The following is a 20,287-nucleotide window of genomic DNA, read 5'->3' as shown; positions in this document are numbered from 1 at the left end:
TTGGGATGTATTTGGGATCAACTTACAAAGCTTGATTTCTGCACAACTTTTCAAAAACATGTTTACAGATTACTGAAATTCGTATCGCTTACCACATGTTGGGCACGCTACTGGGTGACAAACACAGGAACAATGCAAAATCACTCCTCCAAGGAGCTCAGATTCTTCTCTAGTAGGAGAGTCAATTATTCATTCACTTATTCAATAAGTATTACTGGGACTTCCCTGGTGGTGCAGTGGTTAAGAATCCGCCTGCCAATGCATGGGACACGGGTTTGAGTCCTGGTCCGTGGAGCAACTAAGCCCGTGCACCACAACTACTGAGCCCGCGTTCTAGAGCCCTCGAGCCACAACTACTGATGCCCGTGTGCCACAACTACTGAAGCCCGCGCACCTAGAGCCCGTGCTCTGCAACAAGAAAAGCCACCGCAATGAGAAGCCCGCGCACCACAACAAAGAGTAGGCCCCACTCGCCGCAACTAGAGAAAGCCCGCGTCAGCAACGAAGACCCAACACAGTCAAAAATAAATAAATTTATTATTTTCGTAAAGTGTTATTGAGTGCCTTAGTGCATGCCAAGTGCTACAGTTTAGGTAAACACAAATCAACTTAGAATCACAATACTTGGTAGAAAGAGATGCATGTATAAAGGTCTTTATCTTATATGGTCCTCAGTATTGTGAGTGTTTGGACCTCTAGAGCCAGGCTGCCGGGCTTAAAAGTCTAGCTCTGCCATTTAAAGGCTGTGTGATCTCCGATTGCTTATATAACCTCTCCAGGCATCTCTAAAAAATGAGGATAGTAGTAGTATTTCTCTCATAGGGTTGCCGCAAGGACTAAAAGCAGACACATGTACAGTACTTAGGGCAGTGCCTGGCCTATCACAAGCACTGTGTTAGCTGTTGTCATTATTAGTGTGATACAGATTTAACAAGTGCTGGAATAGTTGCCGATTTGTGACCATAACTCAACAAAGGACAGTAAATATTCTCAAGTCTCTGCTGACTAGAACTTCCTTGAAGCCTTATTGTGTTTCCCTCACCGGATCCCTGTAGACAGGCCTAGAGTAGTCTCAGATGCCTCTTCTATCATATTTCTTCATTTTGAATCCAATGTCAAATCAGTTATCATTCTTTACTGCCTCCTACCTGTTTGTTTTCCTTGGGGAATAGGGGAAGCTGACCTTTTTTTTGCTTCCTAGACCCTCAGAGTGATCTTCATTATTTGTCATTGGTATAGCTCTTAGCAATTTTATCTTAAATTTTTTTTTTTTTACTACTTTTCTTTTTTTTTTCTTTCTTTCTTTCTTTTTTTTTTTTTTGCTGTACGCGGGCCTCTCACTGTTGTGGCCTCTCCTGTTGCAGAGCACAGGCTCTGGACGCGCAGACTCAGCGGCCATGGCTCACGGGCCCAGCCGCTCCGCGGCATGTGGGATCCTCCCGGACCGGGGCATGAACCCGCGTCCCCTGCATCGGCAGGCAGACTCTCAACCACTGCACCACCAGGGGACCCCCTTTTTACTACTTTTCTTATTATCAAAGTAATAGGTGCTCAACATAAAAGCAATTCAAACATACAGAAATTTGTAATGGAAAGCAAACGGCCCTAGTAATCCCACATCCAGAGATAACCACTGTTAACTGCTTGTTATATATGCTTCCAGATTTCCTCTAAGCATACATTTTATAACATGTGTATTTTTGACAAAATATGCAAATAAAATGGGATCATACTATTCATATTGTTCGGCAACTTGCTTTTTTCACTTACAGATTTTGGACATTCTTTCATGTTAGTACAAATAGGCCTCTTATTTTTATAAAACAAGTTAAATTTTCTTAACCAGTTCCCTACTGGGATTTTGTTATTAGACTTATACACCGTTATATGTTTCCTCTGTTATAAACAATGTTGTAATAAACATACCTGTACTTATATTTTTCTACATGTGTGTAAATATTTCTGAAATACATAATTTTTGCACACATATGTCCAAAGTATAAATTCCTAGATGTGGAATTGCCTGGTCAAAAGAACCTCACATATTAATTTCATCCCAAATTGCTAAATTGTCCTCCAAAGGGATTTACCCAATTTGCATTCATTTATAAGAATATGTACCTCTTTCTCTACATTTGACTGTTTTCTGAGTATTACTTTTTTCTTTTCTCAAGTTATCCCACTCCGGAAATCACATTTCTCTCAAATCTAGAATCATAGTTTAAAACTCAGGGAAGATCAAAACACAGAACAGTGTTTTTACTAACAGCAAAACATTCCAAATTAATTATAGTAGTGAGGTGTTTTCAATCCAAACATCACACCACTAGACGTTAACAGTTTGAAAACAGCTCTAACCTCCCAGATCAGCGAATCTGGTACTGTAATTAGATCACCTGCCGCAGCTCCTGCCTACACACCTCCTTGGCTGGGTGTGTGGAACAGGAGAGGCTGCTGGCACAAGGGACAGGGCAGGGAAAGTGAGAAAGCAAGAGGATGTCAAAAGGGCTCGAAATCTAGTGTCATCTTGTGAGTAGTCTAGGACTGTCCCGTGAGTGTGTCCTCGACCTCTGTTCATTCTCCTCCTCAGTGCTGCTCTACTTTACTTCCAGTGCCTGAGGAACAAGTGCTCACTCTCCAAGGGTCAGTCCTACCCCCTTCTCTCTGAAGTCTTTCCTGAAACCCTAGAAAACCACTCTCTTTACTGCCTCATTAAATCTGAACTCACACTTTCCTGAGTACCTGTAACATTTTGTGCAGCACGCTTATGAGCAACATTTAGATGCTTAGTAAATGCTGACTGAACATTCACTGACATGGAGAGATCTTGGGAGAAGAGAGATGAGATTTCCCATTGTTCACAGAAACGGGTGGATTCAGATGAAAGGAGATATTGAAGTACTGGGCTGGAACCATTTGTCATGTTAAAAACCAACAATTCCAAACATCCCTCCTGACGTTATTTCTTGACCCCTACGTTTCCCCAACCACGAAAAAGACTGCAAATATTCTTTGATCTTACCACAAAAACAAGAGGGAAAACTATCATGTTGGGAAACACTTCTTAGCGGAGGACAACCTTTCGTCTGCCTGCTTCAGATACAAGACATTTTTGGCATAAAAGAATGGGGGGGGGGGAGTAGACTCAGAATAAAACAAGAACTGACTCTCTCGTTGTATGTTTAATAGCAGACACTGAACAAATGAGGGTGGGACGCTATTCGTGCCAAGATAAAGTTGTGTGTGCCCCAAATCCTAGGAAAGCGCGTTCACCGTAGGGTTGGAAGCCGCCGAAACGACTTTTACTCAAATTTCCCCCCACCATTTCACCGCATCCCCCACCCCACCCCCGTCTTACTATCAGAGCTTGAGTTGACAGGATAGCCCCAGGGGGGATGAAGCTTCCTGAGGTGGCCTCGCGCCCGCCTGGCGACACTGGCCGCCGGGCCCCGCGCCCTGTCCAGGGGGGCGTTTTACAGCTGAGCGATGGGGCGACTGCGAGCTACGGCGGCTGCCCCTCCCCGCCGGCTGCACCTGCGCGCAGTCCAGCAGCCTCCCGCCGCCAGCGTCAGACCCCGGGCCACCGAACTCGCCACGCCGCCCCTCCGGCCAGCACGCCCGGCGGCGGAAGCGCCCCGACCTCCGGCAGACGCGGGAGAGCCGGCGGGGGAGAGAGCTCGCCATCACATGGAGGCCCGAGCCCGCCCCATTGGCTGCGGCCGAGCCAGTCGCGGCGCTCGCTGGCTGCGGTTGGTCCCGGAGCTGCAGCGCCTGCACGGGCCCGGAGTCCATGTTACGCTTTGTTTAATTCCCCCCGCTACAGAGTCATGTGCTGCTGCTCTCGTCGCCGCCGCTGCCGCCGCCCGTGGTGCCCCGGCTCCTCCGCCGCGCTTCGAGGTGGCAGCCGCGGGCGGGGCCGCGAAAGCAGGGTCCTGGGCGCCGCGCGCCTCCGCCGCCCCGGCACGTCCGGGAGCAGCCACCGCACGCCGCAGGTGATGCCGCCACCTCCCGCCTCCGCCTAAGCCGGGGCTAGGCGGCCAAGCTGCCCCCCAAGGTTGGTGCGCGCCTCTCCGGGGCAGGGGCTGGGGGCTGCGCCGGTGGGAGCCGTGCCGGAGCCGACGCGCGCCACCCCGGCGCCGGCGACCTGCCCCGCGGCGCCGCGGCCCGAGAGGAGGCTGCGGCTGGGACCTCGCTGCCGGGGGGCCAGGAGCCCGGGGACGGGGGAGGCGGGCGGGGCCGGGCGCCCGCCTCGGCCCGCTGGGGCCCGAAGATCGTTCTGCTTTCGGCAGTTTGAGCGGCGGGCGCCGCGGCAGCCGAGTGGGCCCCGCGAGAGCACAGTGCCTGCGACCGCCTCCCTTCGGCTCCCCCCACGCGCGCTCCCTTCTCTCGCCTCCCTCCGCCCCATCGGAAGGGCGGGGAGACCCGGTTACGGCTCCACTGATTCTTCCCGGAGGTGGGTGTTTGGTGTCTGGCCTCGCTGGCCCACTGCCCAGAAGGTGAGCCCTTCAACTTCTCCAGAAACGCTTCCCCTCCGCCTCCTTCCCGCGCCGGGTGGGCTGGGCTGGGAAGTGAGGGCTCGCCCCGCCCTCAGCGCGAGAGGGAGGGAGCCGGGGGCCCGCAGGTGCACCCAGCTCGCCCCGGGCCATCTCCGGGTTGGGTACCGGTATAATCCGCTTCTAGCTTGTTTGGAAGCGTGGGCACTTGGGAGCCGGACTTCTGCTCAAATCCCGTTCAGTGGTTTGGCAAGGAGGAGGCTTGGGGGTGGTTGCTCAGGGAATCATCACCTCCGCTTACTGGAGGGTTGATAGGGGCCTTCCTCTTTCTCTCCCCTTCATTTGGGGTATCCCTTATGGATAAAGAAATGAGTTTTTTTGGTTTCTTACAAAGCCAGCCACGGTAAAGAAGAGCTGCCGCAGGTCGAGGGGAGGAGAGGTAGGTTCCTGCTGGAGAGGGAAAGGAGGGGTGTGCGGCCCCATTTGGATACGCAGTTGGGGGTGTATGTGGCAGAAGGTGGGGACGTAGGGTTTCAGAAAAGAAATAGTGCAAAGGTGAGAGTGTGGGAGCACTCAGGAGGCGCAGGGGATGGGGAATGGGTATCGGGGAGTCCTTAGCCGACTGTGGGGCCCAACTTGAGCCACTTGGACTCCTGTGTGGCTCTTTCTGTTTTGCAGATTTCCTCCTTTCTTTCTCTTTGACTTTGAAAAAAATATTTCGTGTTGGGCAAGGAAAGCTTTGAGGACGTATTTTGAGAGATTCAGGAGTAAAGAGAGAGCTGACTTATGGAAACTTTCCTTAGCAGCTTTGATAATAAAATTCTAGACAGGCTGCATTTATTGAGCACCTATTATGTGTTCTGTGCCAGACGTTGGAAGAGTCTGGGCGGGCAGGCAGGCAGGGAATTCCCGTCTGCAGTACTGGTTAGGGCTGTTTACTTCATAAGCAACCGAAGGGCGCTTCCAAGTGCCAAGAATGACAGTGATTCAGACCTTCCCCGCCAGAGCTTCTGGGGCCTCTGCATGGTACAGACCTGTGGGAAGAACCCTGCACCATTCCCAGTAAATGGGGTCTTCAGGCAGCATTTATTTTTACAGCCCATTAATACTGACCAGACACCTCCCATCAGCTAGGACATGGTGAGAGTTGTCTCTTTTCCTGTATTCGACATCAAGTGACTAAAACCCTGTTAAAATACAAGAACAAGATAGGAAAGATCCTGAGATGAAAATTAGGTAAACTAGGGTTCCGGCGAAGTTGTTGGTCTCTATAGGTTAGTAAGGGAGCCTCCCATGAAATGATTAGGTAATCCATAGAGCTGGGGAAAAAGCAATCCAGAATCTTAAGTCGGCATGGTTTATTTATATATTTGAACATTTTATCTTAGATTTGTCTCATTTTTATTGAGGGTGTGTGAGTGTGTACTTTGTTGATTAAAACCTAACACATTACAAGGTTGGAGAGGAAACTGTCCTTACATGACCCAGCCCTCCAGTCTCTTCATGACCATGTGGAATGGTGTATGATGCAACAGTTAAAGTATTGAGCCATATTTGTATCCTTTTCTTTCTGCCAAGGTTTACAGAATTTAAAAAACTTGGTCAAAGCTTGACCTTTTTTTTCTTAATTTTTATATTGAGCAGAACTTTTTTTGATTAATTTTTTTTAAAGTGTGCTGTGTTTGTAAGGTCCCAATAGCTGAATTATTTTGGTAGCTGTATTTTGGAGATCGGACTTGGTTCAGTCTCAGTACTGTAGGTGAATTGGTACTAGCTATGAAAAAGTCAAAGTTTTGTCAAAACTGTGCTCATGATTACATATGTACTTGAAATGGCAGTTGGTAAGGGATTTCACATATTTTTCATGTATCATTGGAGCTGATGTTGACATTCTGAGAAATGCCAGCCAATATTTATTAAGTACCAGCAAGAAGCAGAGAACCAGAGTGGGTGCTGTGATGCCTTAACCAGGAAGAAGAGGATTCTTGTACGTACGAATAGAGGGCAAGTAAGACCGCCCACGTGAGGACACCACCAGAAGCAAGGGATTGCATTTGTCTAGGAGGCCAAGGAATACCGAGAGGAAAGGGTGATTGGAGCCAGCCGGGAGTGCTGTGTGTGTTGGGGAAGAGGGAAGGAGCACGTATTAGGGGAAGCGTTGAGGTGTGTCATGGGTCAAAAATAGGTTTGCCTGGCTGGAGCAGAGAACATGAAGGGAGGTAGAGGGGATCTAGTTAGTGGAAAACTTGAACCACAAGTCAGTGGTGTTAATCATTTGCCTCAAGAGTGGGTCTCCACAGGGGGTGACTTTGCCTCCCAGCAGACATTTGGGAATAATCTGGGCACGGTTTTATTTTTGCTTGTCCTAGCTAGGAGGCAGGTGCTACTGACATCTAGTGAGTAGAGGCCATGGAGCCTGCTAAACATCCTGCAATGTGCAGGGTATCCCCCATGACAAAGAATTATCCCTTCTGAAACGTCAGCAGTGCCATGGTTGAGGAACCCTGCCTAGACAGGGGAGGTAAAGGCTGCTGTGAAGTGAAGTTACATCTCAGAATAGGCCTCGAAGGAGGTGGTTTTGACATGGGAGGAAGGATGTTGAGGTTGGGAAGCCAATCTAGGAGACTTGTGCTATGCTTAGGCCAGAAGTGGTTAGGATCTGGGCATATTCTAATCAGAGAAAAAGGCATTTTTGAGAGATCGTGGCAGATGAGCTAGCAGGGCAGTATAATATTGGGTCAGTGGAGAATCACAGAATTGAAATTGGTATTTTAGAGAAGTCTTGGTCCAACTTCTTTACTTTAGTAATTTCTTATACTTGTGAGGCACCACAAGTATAAGACTTGTTTAAACACCAGCAGGAACAGGGACCTCTGTACTTATGAAGACATGTCATCATATCTTTGGACTGTGTGTATGATTATTATTTGAGCTGAAGACTGCCTCCCCGAAACTTTGTTCTGTTGATTCTTGTCCTCTGGAACTACCCACTTCCCCAGGACAGCCCATCGAATGGGCAAAGACAGAATGACGTCCCCCTCCTGGCCCTCCAGCTGACTAACTTCTCTCAAAGCAAAATAGTCCCAATTCTTTTCACAGTCCTGCATGGGACATGGTTTCTGTCTTCTCAGTTTGTCCACATCTCTCATGGAAAGTTATGGCGAACTGGAATTGAATATGGTAACTGAGACCTGATCTGGTTCACAAAGAGTACAGTAGGACAGCTATTTCCTGAGACCAAGGCACAAGCATCTACTTTCTGCAGCTTAAGCTTACAAAACTGCCCATCACAGACTCATGTACAGGATTCTGGACAGTCAGAACTCCCAGATATTTGTTGTATGAACTGCTGCATCCTGTATTCATCATGCAGATTTGGGTGGGTGGGTGGGTGGGTGGGTGTGTGTGTGTGTGTGTGTGTGTGTGTGTGTGTGTGTGTGTGTGTGAAGTTGAATGGACGTGTTTTTGGTTTGTTTTTGTCCCTGTTCAGTTCTATCCTATTTATTTTGGTCCAGTCTTCAGGCCTTTCGGGATTTTAAAATCTTAGTTCTGCCTCGTAATCACATGAGAGAGGAGTGGAGGACGACTTTGTCAAAAGCTTTGTAGTCACGTATGTTAATACTTCATGAAACCCAGTACTTTGTTTGGCACTGCTGGTCCTGTTTGAGAGCTGGGCGTGCTGGGTGATGGAGGTGAATTCCGGGGGTTGATTAGCCCCAAGTTTAGGGGCGTCTGAGAAATTTGTGTTCATGGCCAAGCTACACTGAGTTAGGCTCTTGCTAATGTTTGCACCTGAGGTGCCCTTTCGAAATTATTTCAGGCTGTTGCAAGCTTCTGAAATCGGTACTCCTCTGGGGTCTTTGTAATTCTGTTTAGACATCTGGAAGAGCATTGCTAATGTTCTGTGCAAATCTGAAGCTTGCCAAATCCGAGTTGCTTTTGAAATTTGTGAAGAGGTAAACTGGGTAATAACTGGTATTGGCAAAAACCATGGATAAAGTTTGTTCCCACTCAGGCTAAGTGTTTTTTTTTCTTCTTTTTTTTTGCTAGTGTGCCTGAAATACTTCATTAGTGAGAGCTTTACATTTGGGGAAGGTGGGGGGTGTTGGGGATTAGAGATGGGCCTTTCTCCCAGTACTAAGCTTTAGCTTGTGGGTGGTGTAATATCGCACTTATCAGATTTCACGTGTCTTCACTGAGAAGACATTAGGAAATTACCATTCTTGGATGTCTTTTGAAGCGGACAGGTCAGAAGTCCTAGGTAACTTAGTGCCAAGTTCTCCAAATGTTCTAGATCTATCCAGCAAACTAGATTTAAATAAATTACTTGATTCAGGTGGTCGCCATCCAACAGTGTAGAGAGTGCTAGAACAAAATTCCAGATCTCATAGCCAAAATGTGTAACCTCTTTGTTAGGAACGTCCATTGTGCCCCAGTTCGTTGCAGGTGTGTTGCCGGTCCAGATGGTCCAGTCTGCTTGCTCTCACTTCTGTGCTAGCCCACATGGGAAACCTGTCTGTATCCTCTGGAGATGAAGGATATTCCTATGAGAAGAAGGGATTTTTGTGAATTTATGAGATTTCTTGAGGAGGGAAATATTTGAAAACCCTTGGAGACTGTCCTTTTACACTTTCAAAGGCTGTATCAAAGTTGAAGTCACCTTGGGATTGAGGATTCAGTGTATCATTTTTGAGTAGGAGGAGAGAATTTTACAGATGGGAGTGATCAATGTTTGAATTAGATAGATGAGGAAATTGAGGCCTGTGGAGCTGATGTAGTGACAGAGCAGGCATTTGAATCCACCTCCCTTAAAGACCACAAATTAAATCTAAGGCTAAAGACATCTCTGCTTGGAGGTGTGTAAACAGTGGGGTCCCTTAGGTCTTACTTACATAATTGATCCAAAAGGAGTACCCAATGGAATTTATAGGTTTACAGATGACAGTAAGCTCTTCTGAATTATGAAATAGCTAAGCAATGGGGATTTACTCCAGGAAAACTGTGCTGGGATATGTTAGTCATCAGAAGATTTGCAGGTGAGTTTCTTTGTGGGCAAATGTGAAGTCAGGTATTAAGGAGGGAATTAGGGAGCTGTCACAGGATGATGTTTTGGTGGGAAAATCCAGGAAAGGGCTTAGAAAATACTTGCACAGTGTTGTCCCAGCTTGTTGTTGCAGATTAAAAAGGACAGGAAATACTAAGCTTCATCAAAAGATTTTGGCAACAAAACAGAAAACACAGTCTTAATTGAGTTTCTACCGTGCTTTGTTCAAAGCATGGACACCTGACTTCAGGCAAGACACCAGAGCTGGAGTGAGCAACGTAACGGTACCTAGAAAGGGTAGACAGTCTTGCCAGAATGGAAGCTCCATGAGGACAGAGCCTTGCCCATCTGCTTTTCTGATGTAAATATTAGAGTTTCTAGTATCAGGAAGAAGACAGCTGGGAGGAGATGTCTCTGAAGCCCATGAAACCACTAGATTAGGGACAAAGGAAACCTGGATGGTTTCCCTAATCCTAGCAAGCCTGAATGTGCTGTTTCAATCGCCTGCTTCCTTGTCTGCCTGCTCCAGTACTCTGTCAGTGTGGTGAAGGCAAGGATGTATCTGTCTTGTGCTCCACTGATTTCCTAGTGCCCCACACATGGCAGGCCCTGCATTGGTATTTGACACCTGAAGGAATGCATGAAGAGGTGCATTCCTTAAAGCTTTATAAGATATAAATTCAGGATAAACGCAAAAAAAAAAATAGGGTACCAGTTTTTCTTAGCCCTGGCTGGCATCACAATCAGCCTGGGGAAGGTTTTAAAGTTACATGAGTGCAGACCTTTCCCCATACCTATTGAGTCAGAGTCTCTGGGAGTGGAGTTTCATTTTGAAAAGAGCCCTCTTCGCTCCCAAGTGGTTCTGGTGTGCAGCCAAGACTGAGAACCACCATCTTGCATAGTTGTACAGAAAGGCTGGTATTGACTGGAAAAACCTTCAGAAAGTTGAAACATTTGTGGCTGACAGGCCCACAATTGGTAGTTAAGACGAGGAGCTCTAAGGATACATCTGTGTCCTTGGAAGATGATGACCAAGACAGCAGATGTCCACTGTGTGGCCCTTGGTGCCTCCATGAGATGCTGTGTCCTGGATTGGATGGCATGAGGGGCTCAACCTGCAGTCCGTTCTTGAGCAGTCGTTTCCAGAGTGGATCCATAGTGACAGTTACACCAGCCTATGGAAAAATAAGAATAAAGACTGCAGCAGGCTTTTTGTGTTTAATTTTAGTATTAAGTTTGTTCAATTTAAAGGATTTTTTTTTAAAATCTTGGGCTCTCTTATTTTGAGGGGTTAATTTTTTTTTTTCCTTTTATAGAAGGATGGTGATGGTTTGCTTTTGGTATCATTTCTCGGTCACCTAAAACCTGGTAGTTTTATAACAGTCTTCTTTTGAAATTTTACTAGTCTGTGGTATCAATCAAAAGTCTGGGAATTACTACTTCCCTGAGGTGTTCAGGATGTCCATGTCCTCCTCTTGACACCTGCTATTGGGGAAGGATCACACATATCGATGTTAGATTCTATTATGAACATTTTTTTAAAATTAATTAATTTATTTATTTATTTTTGGCTGTGTTGGGTCTGTTGTGGTGTGCGGGCTTCTCATTGCGGTGGCTTCTCCTGTTGCGGAGCATGGCCTCTAGGCGCGTGGGCTTCAGTAGTTGTGGCACGCGGGCTCAGTAGTTGTGGCTCGCGGGCTCTAGAGCGCAGGCCCAGTAGTTGTGGCGCACTGGCTTAGTTGCTCCGCAGCATGTGGGATCTTCCTGGACCAGGACTCAAACCCGTGTCCCCTGCATTGGCAAGCGGATTCTTAACCACCGCACCACCAGGGAAATCCCATGAACATTTAATTCCTTAAAAAACCTTTTACTTTCCTTCTCTGCTTGCTGGTAATAGGAGCTTTGCCAGAGAAGGTTTCACTTCCCCAGCAACCCATAAATCCCATTGCTAAATCTCAGCATCAAAAGATCACCAGTACTGCAATGAATTCTACAAAGCAGGGAGAAGGAAGGAAGTGCAAGGCAGCCGTTCTCTCTGAAGGCTGTCAGCCACCAGGAAGCTGCCTCTGCAGAGCTCACTCAGTGGAGACGGGACAGATTCATGCCCATCACACTGGGAATGAAGTGCCGTCTGTCAAATTCTCTTGTTCCCAAGCCAGTTCTGAGAATTATTTGAATATTAAAAGTCTTTGGAAAATGACCCCCATGATTCTTGCAATGGCACCCTACTGAAATAAGCTTTTAAAATTAGTTTATTATCAGATATAACTAGTGTTTTTTTTTAAAACTGAACTGGTCAAGAAGTAATTGAGCGATTTATGGAATACCCATAGCTAATAACAATGATCATTTCTTAGGCATTTACAGATTGTCCAGACCTATGCCCTGGAATTTACATGCATTCTCATTTAATCTGCAAAACAATCCTGAGTGGAAGGTGGACTTATTCCCACTTTAGAGATGAGGTAACTGAGGCTTGAGAGGTTATGTGATTTGCAAAAAAAAAATCACGAAGTGGTGGAGGTGGAATTTGAAGCTAGTTTTGTTTATTTCAAAACTCATTCTCTTAATGTACTGCACTCTTCTCGTTTATCTTAGATTTCTTTGTATTCATTTTATAATATTATTAATATTTCTTTTAAAGAAAGAGAATCTAATTTTGATGTGTAAAGAGACCTTACAGCTTGTCTAGTTCATGCTCCTCATTTACGGACCAGATCTGAAGCGTGGGTACACAGCTGAGGAGAGCTATAGGGGCACCCAGCTCTGCAGGCTTCCAGGCCAGAGTTCTCATCAGCGCACAGTGGTTTTAGAAAACGTCAACCTGTCGGTAAAACCACTTGAGTGAAAGTTGATTCTAGAATTGAGAGGGTAATGTAAAATCACTTATTTTGGTGCTTTTTCTAGCCCTATTCTCTTTTATCATCAATATTGGTGATAGAATGCCACTTGTAATAGCACGCACTGAGTGCCCTCCTCCTAATTAGGTCTGACCCTACAACACTACTGTACATAAATATATAAAGATGTAGCTAATATTTGTTAAGGTGTTTTATCCCAATGTTTGCTGAATAAATGCTATCACAAATATATGCAGTTAAAGACAAGTAATCATTACCCATATCCTCTGAGTTAATGATGATGAATCAAGAAATATCCAGATATCTGTGTGATATGTAGTCTGTCTTGTTCATAGATTGATTATGCTCCAATATAATTATTTCAGTGGAGTGAATTCACTCTGTTAGAGTTTCTACTTTAATGGTTCTATTGTTCATATTAACATTTAGCCAATAACCAAGTACAAATTGGGAAATGGTCTGCAGTGTTACACAGCTTGCACAAATGAATCCCCTTCCTACACACACGCACGCACATGCACGCACGTACGCATGCACACACACCCAGAGGCTTTCTCTTTCAACTTAGTTCTTTTCTAGTATTTATCTATTATGGGACATTTTCCTTTTTGTTTAGTTCTAAGTTCTTTTCTTTATGAATTATTTGTACCTGGAAAATTCTGTACGAAGCAGAAACTTTATAATTACATCGGTAATTTGTGCTCTAACCAGAGAGAGTTAGATGCTAGCTATGGTCTCAGGCATATCCCAAACACTGCCCGAAGCGGGCCTCACATGGGATAATTTATGACAGCTGGTACTCAACCTCAGGGTAGGGTGATCAGGAGGGAGTGGGGGGGTGAACCTGGGCTGAACCAGCAACTGCAGGTCCTGTCTAAAAGGGGCCTGTTGAGCAGATCTGTTCAGCAGCCAACTGTTGCCATATGGGAATGTGGGCCAGTCTTGACAGATCTTCTGATTTTTTCACTGTAAGCCAGAAATCTGGATTACTTAAAAATCTCTTGATTTTAAAAGATTGGCTAACACGACGTTTTAAAAAGAACTTCCTGCAGACCAAACAAAATAGCTTTGTGGGCTGGATACAGCCTGTGAGCTTAGGCCCTTAGAGATAGATAGCCCTTTAGTGGCCAGGTAAATGGAAGCATATGATTTAAATAAAAGCATAATACACTTTTAAAAAGTGGAAACAAAGCAAAATGATGTCATCGTTTTATGTACCACACACACACGCACACACACACACACACACAAAACACACACAACACACACACACATACAGAAAGCAGAACAAAACAAACCCAAATCCCCATACTTGTAATGGTAACAATTTCTGCCCTTTAAATTTGGTTTGTTACATCCAGAGTGGTTACATTTGAAGGGGTTGTCCTGCCTGAGGAGTGACAGACTCAGAGAGAAATACGCGGAGTATGGGAATGCAGCAGGTAGGAGAAGATACGGGGGCGGGGGTGGGGGGGAGGCAGGTGGGCCCCTTGGTAGAGAACAAAGGGTCAGAGCCGCTTGGAGGGCAAGAAGGATCGTCCCCCCCAGAAGATAGGTGAAGAGGAATACTCCGTTATATCTTAACATTGATTTGGGGGTTATAGGGAGGAGAGGGAGATGAAAGAGGAGTCCTTACATGAGAAGGGAACATTGTGATGTGATAAATATTCAGAAATAGCGCAGAAGCTCTGGTTGGGCAGAGGGCTGTTGTTTTGCCGTTCCTACGTCAACTTGTGTGGTGGCTTCTTGAAAAGGAGAATTGGAGTGAAAAGGAAAAGAAAGGATTTAGGTCAGGAGAATATAGAGTGAGGAAAGGAAGAGGCGACGACAGGACAGCTGGCGTCACAAAGTAAACCAGGAAAGCTGAAAACGTTTCCACGGTACAGACAAGCACTCTTCCCCCACCCCGTAAACCACAGCATTGTCTGAGCGGCGATAGCCCCGCCGCTCCCGGATGGCTCTGGACTCCAGCTTGTTTGGCTTGCGGGGGGCTGGTGTGCTCAGTGCCACTGGTGTAGCCCCCATGGTCCCTTCGTGTGAAGTCAGTGGCCGCAGGGCTGCACCTGCCCCGCCAGGCACGCTGATTGGAGGTCAGTGCAGGCTGAGTTTTAGCCCCTCTTCCTGGCTGGGTGCCCCCGGGCAGGCCATGACCCCAGACCTGTGTTGTGACCCTTCCTTCTAGTGCTCCTGTCTTTAGTTTTATCTGCTGTCCTGGGGAAAATCCTTCCATTGTTTAAGTCTAATCTGTTGTTGTACATACGCCCTCTCCGAAGGAGAGGAGAGGTGATACTCTAGCAGCTCTGTTACTAGCTGAGTCTAGACTTTTAGCCTGAGAGGGGATTTTTAAAACCATTTTTCTCTTAATCATCCCAGGGGTAGCACATTGTTCTTGGAATTCCAGCATTTTCTGGGAAATAAACCTTTTGATTCATCAGCAGGTTTTATCCCAGTCCTTAGGATTGCCGTCCCTCTGTGACCTGAACCATGTCTTTCTCAGCTGGTATAACTTTACATTTTTAACGCTTTGGTTGTTTTCAGAATATAAAGCAAATTTTACAGATGTTCCCCTATGTTAGTTAGTTCAATGCTATAAGTTCTTCGTTTTGTTTTATTTAGTTTCTCAGCGTGGAAGCCCCTTTGTAGTATGGAGAGAATGGGTACAGATTTACTTGCACTGTTGCTGGGAAGGAGGAAGATTCTTCGAATTCCACTGTTTGTTCTTCTGGGGACTCTAGTCCACAGATGGAAATCCTGGAAGATCCTATCAGGAAGTGAAATTTGTAAATAATCGTTGTGCTGGTTTGGGGCGTTATGGATTAACAAATTGTGCAAGAAGTCTTCTTCAGCCTTCTAAAATACACTTGAAAAAGAACACAATTGTAGAGAGTAATCTATTCTGGAAATAATAATAGGAAACACTTGCGTAGTACTTACACATGCCTGGCACTGCTTGGAGCACTTTATATATATTAGGTCATGTGTTCCTCACAACAGCCCATTTGTAGCAGAGAACAACAAGGCCCAGTTGCCCTGTCTGGCTGCACTTCCCCATCTCTGTGAGCAGCCAGGGGACTCAAGGCCACAGAGCTGGAAGCGACAGAGCTGTGATTGGAACCGAGGCAGTCATGGCTTCAGAATCTGTGCTTTTGAGGACTGCGTTATGGCCTCTTGTACTCTTCTCACGACAAGGATTGCACATAGGCTGTACAAACTTTTTTTGCTTTCCATATCACCTCAGCTTTAAACTCAGGAGCAGGGTTTGATTTTAAAAAAAAGAAAATTATACTCCTTCCCTAATACCTCCTCCCCAAACCACATGAACAAACAGAATTGTCAGGAGACAGTTTCCGTCTAGGAACAGAAACTAAAGGGTCTTCCTGGAACACTGTCCTAAGATACCGGACTGATCATTCTAAGGGCTGCAGGTGGGGCCTCCTTGCTGTGACAGCCCTCACTCTTGGCACCAGATTTGTTTTTAAGAGGACAGAAACTCTTACCTTTACAGCTAGTGGATTTGGTGAGCTTCTGAGAAAGTTTTAAAAATTGCTTTTCACACTTCATAAAAGTCCGTGGGAAGGGCCAAGGGCTTGGAGCTTAGATGACTTGAGTTTAGTCCTGGCACTCTTCTGATCGCTACTGACTGTGTGGCCTTGGACTTCCCGACTTGGGTTTCATCCCCTGTAATTGGTGGAGGGGGTGGGGTGATAACGGCAATAGGATTGGTTTGGTGAGGATAAGAAGCTATTACATAGGACGATGTTTTATTGACAACAATGGCCGTGTGTGTTAGGCAGCTGGGGACCCGCGTGCGCTCTGTGAGCCTCGGGAGTCTTTCCCGTTGGGTGAGTGGTGAGCTGGAGGCTTGGGAATTGGTGGGAAGGTTTGCGTTGATCTGAGCTGCTTTCCTTTCCTGTTCTCTCCTTACCTGTGGTACAGTGTGGATGATAATGTGGGTGTCCGCTCAGTTTCTGGCCCAAACTCCTTTTCCTTGGTGCCCCCTCCTGCTTTGGGCTCGCCTCCAGTTTGCCTACAAAGTGCTGTTTGTTGTGAGGGTGAAGCGGGCAATTCTCTGGGCAGTGCAGTTACTGTAGTTCAAAGCAGAAAGCCAAGCTGGAGGAGGAGGGACAGACAGGGCTTGTTCTTTAGAATTTTGTACATTGATTTTTGAAGGATTTTTGAAGGAAAGATGACTTCTCAATAGAAATATTATGAAATGCCCTTCATAACAGAACAAAATCGGGCAAGGAGAAAGGGCTTTAAGAAATCACTGCTTATTACTTTGAAAGCAAATGCTTTTGTTTGTTTGTTTGTTTTTGAGTGGAGGCAAATACTTCTGGAACTCTTACTATGTCTGCAATGCATTCTGGTAGGATAGGAAACAAAAATTGATAAATGATATTTACAACAGCTGTCATTTTGGTGCATTTTAGGTGGTCCGCATTGGGCCACTTTTCCTGTTTTATCCTCAAATTAGTCATGAAGGTAGGAATCATTTTGTGTGTGTCCCATTTCAAAGATTATAAAATTGAGGCTCATAGTATTTAAATAACCTACCAAGGGTTACAGTGCTAGTAAGTAACCGGAAGAGCTAAACTTTGAGCCTAGGTCTGTCTCTCATTCACAGTATGAAAAATGAGTGTGTTACATGCCCCTGCTTTCAGGGGGAGACCACCACCTACGCAGTTTGGTGTAATTCAGCTCAGCACGCGGTATATGCTGTAATTCCTGCATGAGCTAATTTTTTTGAACATTTGTTGAGAGGAAGGAGAGACTGATTTTGATTGGAAAGATCAGAGAAGGTTTCACAGAGAAAAATAACTTGAGCAGCGCTGAGGGAACATTGGGGCAGCAAGTGCCCAAGACATAAAAGAAGCGTGTGATGTGTTCTGGGAATGGTGCTGTGACAGAGTGAGGGATGTGGGAGGGAAGGAGGGCAGAAAAGTAGTTTGGGAACAGATCACAGAGGGTCTCAAGTGTCCTGCTAAGGAATTTAGACTCCATTCCATTGCCTTTGAAGGTTATTCCATTAAACGTTCTTGAGAAGGGGAATCATTTAGTCTCTGATGTGACTGATTCTGGTGGCAGTGTCTAGAAAGGAGTAGAACGTGTGCAGCAAAGGTTCCCCAACCAGACTGCAGCATAGGGTCACCTGGGAGTCCTTAAACATACAGATTCTGGGAACACCCCATGCCCACCAGCAGCACCCACCCACCCCCTGCCCCAGACATTCTGTTTAAAAGCCTGCAGGTGATTCTGAGTGCAGTCAGATAAGGGAGTAGGGCCTGTAGACATTCTGAGGCCAATTGTGAGTTTGCCATCGTGTGGATGATTTATAAACCATAGGAGGCGGCCAGGAATCAAACCTTGGGGAAGATCTGTCTATTTAGGTTTCATCGTTTGCTTATTATTCCGTATAGATATTAAATAATCTCAGAGCACCATCATTTTCACATAAATTTTCCCATTCATCTACAATAGAATGCACTATGGCTCTAAACTTTATGCCTTTGTGCTAAGTCCCCTACCCTGCCCCACCCGCTTTTTTTGTTTGTTTATTTCGAAGGAAATGGAACATGCAGCATTTCCTTCGTGACTGTCCCTTCGTGGACAATCTCTCATCAGCTGTGGAGTCCGCTGCCTGGGGCATGGTGGCTACACAGCTAATAGTTCAGCTCTTCAGTCTCTTAGGAGTTGAGTGGTATGATGCTCACTTGTACATTTCCTGGGACCTAGCATGAAGTTAGGCCATTTTTTTTTTTCCAAATGTTGCAGACCCCTCCTGCTTCCGTTTCTTGAGTTCTAAATCAACGACTGACTTTTAAAGTATAAATTTTGCTGGGAGAGCAAACAGTTCTACCAAGGGAGAAGCAATTTCTCAACATTAAAAAAAATTAGAAATTATAATTTATGCTTAAAAAAATAATGTTAGTCCAAGTTTTTGCTCTCTTCTCTCTTCCTTCTCCGCTGTTCTTTATCCTGCCGTATGTTTACAAACCATTCTCATGACCTTCTGCCTGAGCAGCATATTTGTAGTGGGGCCAGATTATACATACACCACTGACTTTTTCATCTGACCTCTAAATTCAGCCTTTGAGCCCCTTCATTTCTTTGAGTTTTGCTAACAAAGTCTTCTTGTTGAAAGGAATATTATTTCCCGTGGAACTTTACTGATGGTGTGTGGAATAATAGGATCATGCTTTTTGAAGTTCAGACCGAAGGTCCTAAAATCTTAAACATATCCAGTTTGCTATTGCTTACTTTACCTTTAGTTCAGTCTTGGCATTTCAGGTCTAGAGGCGGTTACTACCCAGTGGGCATCCTCAGCCCCTCCCTGAAAATTAAAGGGAGAACAGAAATGAAACCAAACTTCCTGTTTTTCCTCACCTCTCTGTTAATTTAACTAAGTCATTTGGCTTGCCCTCATTTGCCCTTTTCACCCCTCCCAGATTAATGTTATGTGCAAATTTGATTATAACAGTGTGAATAATTTCTAAGTTACTTGAATACAGATTGAATACTGTTCCTTGTGGTTCTTTTCTTCACCACACTGGTAGATGTATCCAGTGTTTTTCTTTCCAGCCTGCTTAACTCCTGTGTGGTTCTTGTAGCCACGTAAGTTTCAGTTGATTTGGCCATCCTGATTGTATGGGGCACTATCAAATGCTTTGTCAAGATCAAAGCACGTGGAGTTCAGTGCATTCCCTTCCCTTGCTAATTCAGTTGTGCTGGAGGCGGGCAATCCTGGAGCCTTGCAATCCAGGATTCTGGTCAAGGTAAGGAAGCAGCCCTTCTTCCTGAGTTGGCTGTTCGGCAGATATCTTTTCCTTTCTTTTAAATATTCATTTATTCAGCAACATGTAGCAGGCACTGCATCCCTGACCGTGTACAACCGGTGGTTCCATTCTTGCTGTAGAAAGGAAAACCCCTGACCTTTCACTTCTCTCCTTCTGCCTTAGCATGGGACTATTCCCCATGAACTTTCATTCTGGAGAAAGCAAGCCCAAGCCAATGGTACCCCACTGGTAGTAAAATGTGTTGGTTAAAAGTAGATTCTGTGGCCAACCAGGCTGCCCAAGTTCTGGTATTTGCTAGTAGTATTACTTTAGGCAAATTACTTAATAGCTCTTGTCTGTTTCCTGGTCTGTAATATGGAAGTAATGGTAGTTCTTGCTTCATAGAGTTGTCCAGAATAATTGAGTCAATACATGTAAAGTGGTTGGAATTTGTTTAGCTAGGTTTAGTTTAAAAATTGATGAATAATCTTTCAAAAGTTTATAATAACGTTTCTGGGTTTTCCAGGCACTTTGTTTCTCTTTCATGCTATTTGCCTTAGTCACTCCACTGCAGGCAAAGGAAAGGAGATGAAGATCAAACTGTCCAGCTTTGCCACCTTAAATTATTTGTAAATTGCTTTTCTTCTTGAAGATTCCGTTATAATAGGTGGTTGCGAATTGATATACTCAGTAGACAATATGACTTGTTCCCTATCAACTCTTATATTGCTACTTCCCAGTGTGTAATTGTAGATATTTATATATTTAAAAAATCTTTTTAAGAACATTATTTTCTTAGTAATAAACATTATATTTATTGGACCTGTTAAATCATTTTAAGTTGTTGGGTTTTTAATGTATTATTTTTAAACGGATGCCCAAAGAGAATTTTTAAATTTTCTTTTTAATGAGGCAGAAATACCCACTGCAGACAATGAACAGACAAAACACGCCTTCCAAAGAAAAATGTCTTATAGGACAGTGTTTAGTCTACACCATACACATCATGATCAACAGTCAGTAAATAACCCAAGGCTGTTCATGTTAGCAGTCTGTGCCAGGAACAGTTTGAATACTCTTAACTTATGTACAAGTATTTGCATTTAGTCAAGCTTA

The 20,287-nt window shown here is 45.1% G+C and overlaps 1 protein-coding gene across 6 annotated transcripts in view; it reads left to right on the top strand.

Annotated features, from left to right (window-relative positions):
• The first annotated feature begins 3,464 nt into the window (after positions 1-3,464).
• Positions 3,465-20,287, top strand: part of LRRC8D (leucine rich repeat containing 8 VRAC subunit D) — a 115,417-nt gene continuing 98,594 nt past the window's right edge. For 2 of the 6 annotated variants that reach the window (XM_019919747.3, XM_019919748.3), the window contains exon 1: positions 3,465-4,054. The gene's annotated coding sequence lies outside the window, so the exon portion shown is untranslated. Of the gene's footprint in view, positions 4,055-4,076; positions 4,497-4,690; positions 4,933-20,287 lie in introns of those variants that run through there. The other 4 variants (XM_019919752.3, XM_019919750.3, XM_033863701.2 and 1 more) reach the window with 3 other exon arrangements.

The sequence above is a fragment of the Tursiops truncatus genome, chromosome 1 (genome assembly GCF_011762595.2).
Source record: "Tursiops truncatus isolate mTurTru1 chromosome 1, mTurTru1.mat.Y, whole genome shotgun sequence".
Classification (NCBI taxonomy): Eukaryota; Metazoa; Chordata; class Mammalia; order Artiodactyla; family Delphinidae; genus Tursiops; species Tursiops truncatus.
Note: the sequence above shows the minus strand (reverse complement) of the source record. Positions and strands in the feature narration are given on the sequence as shown.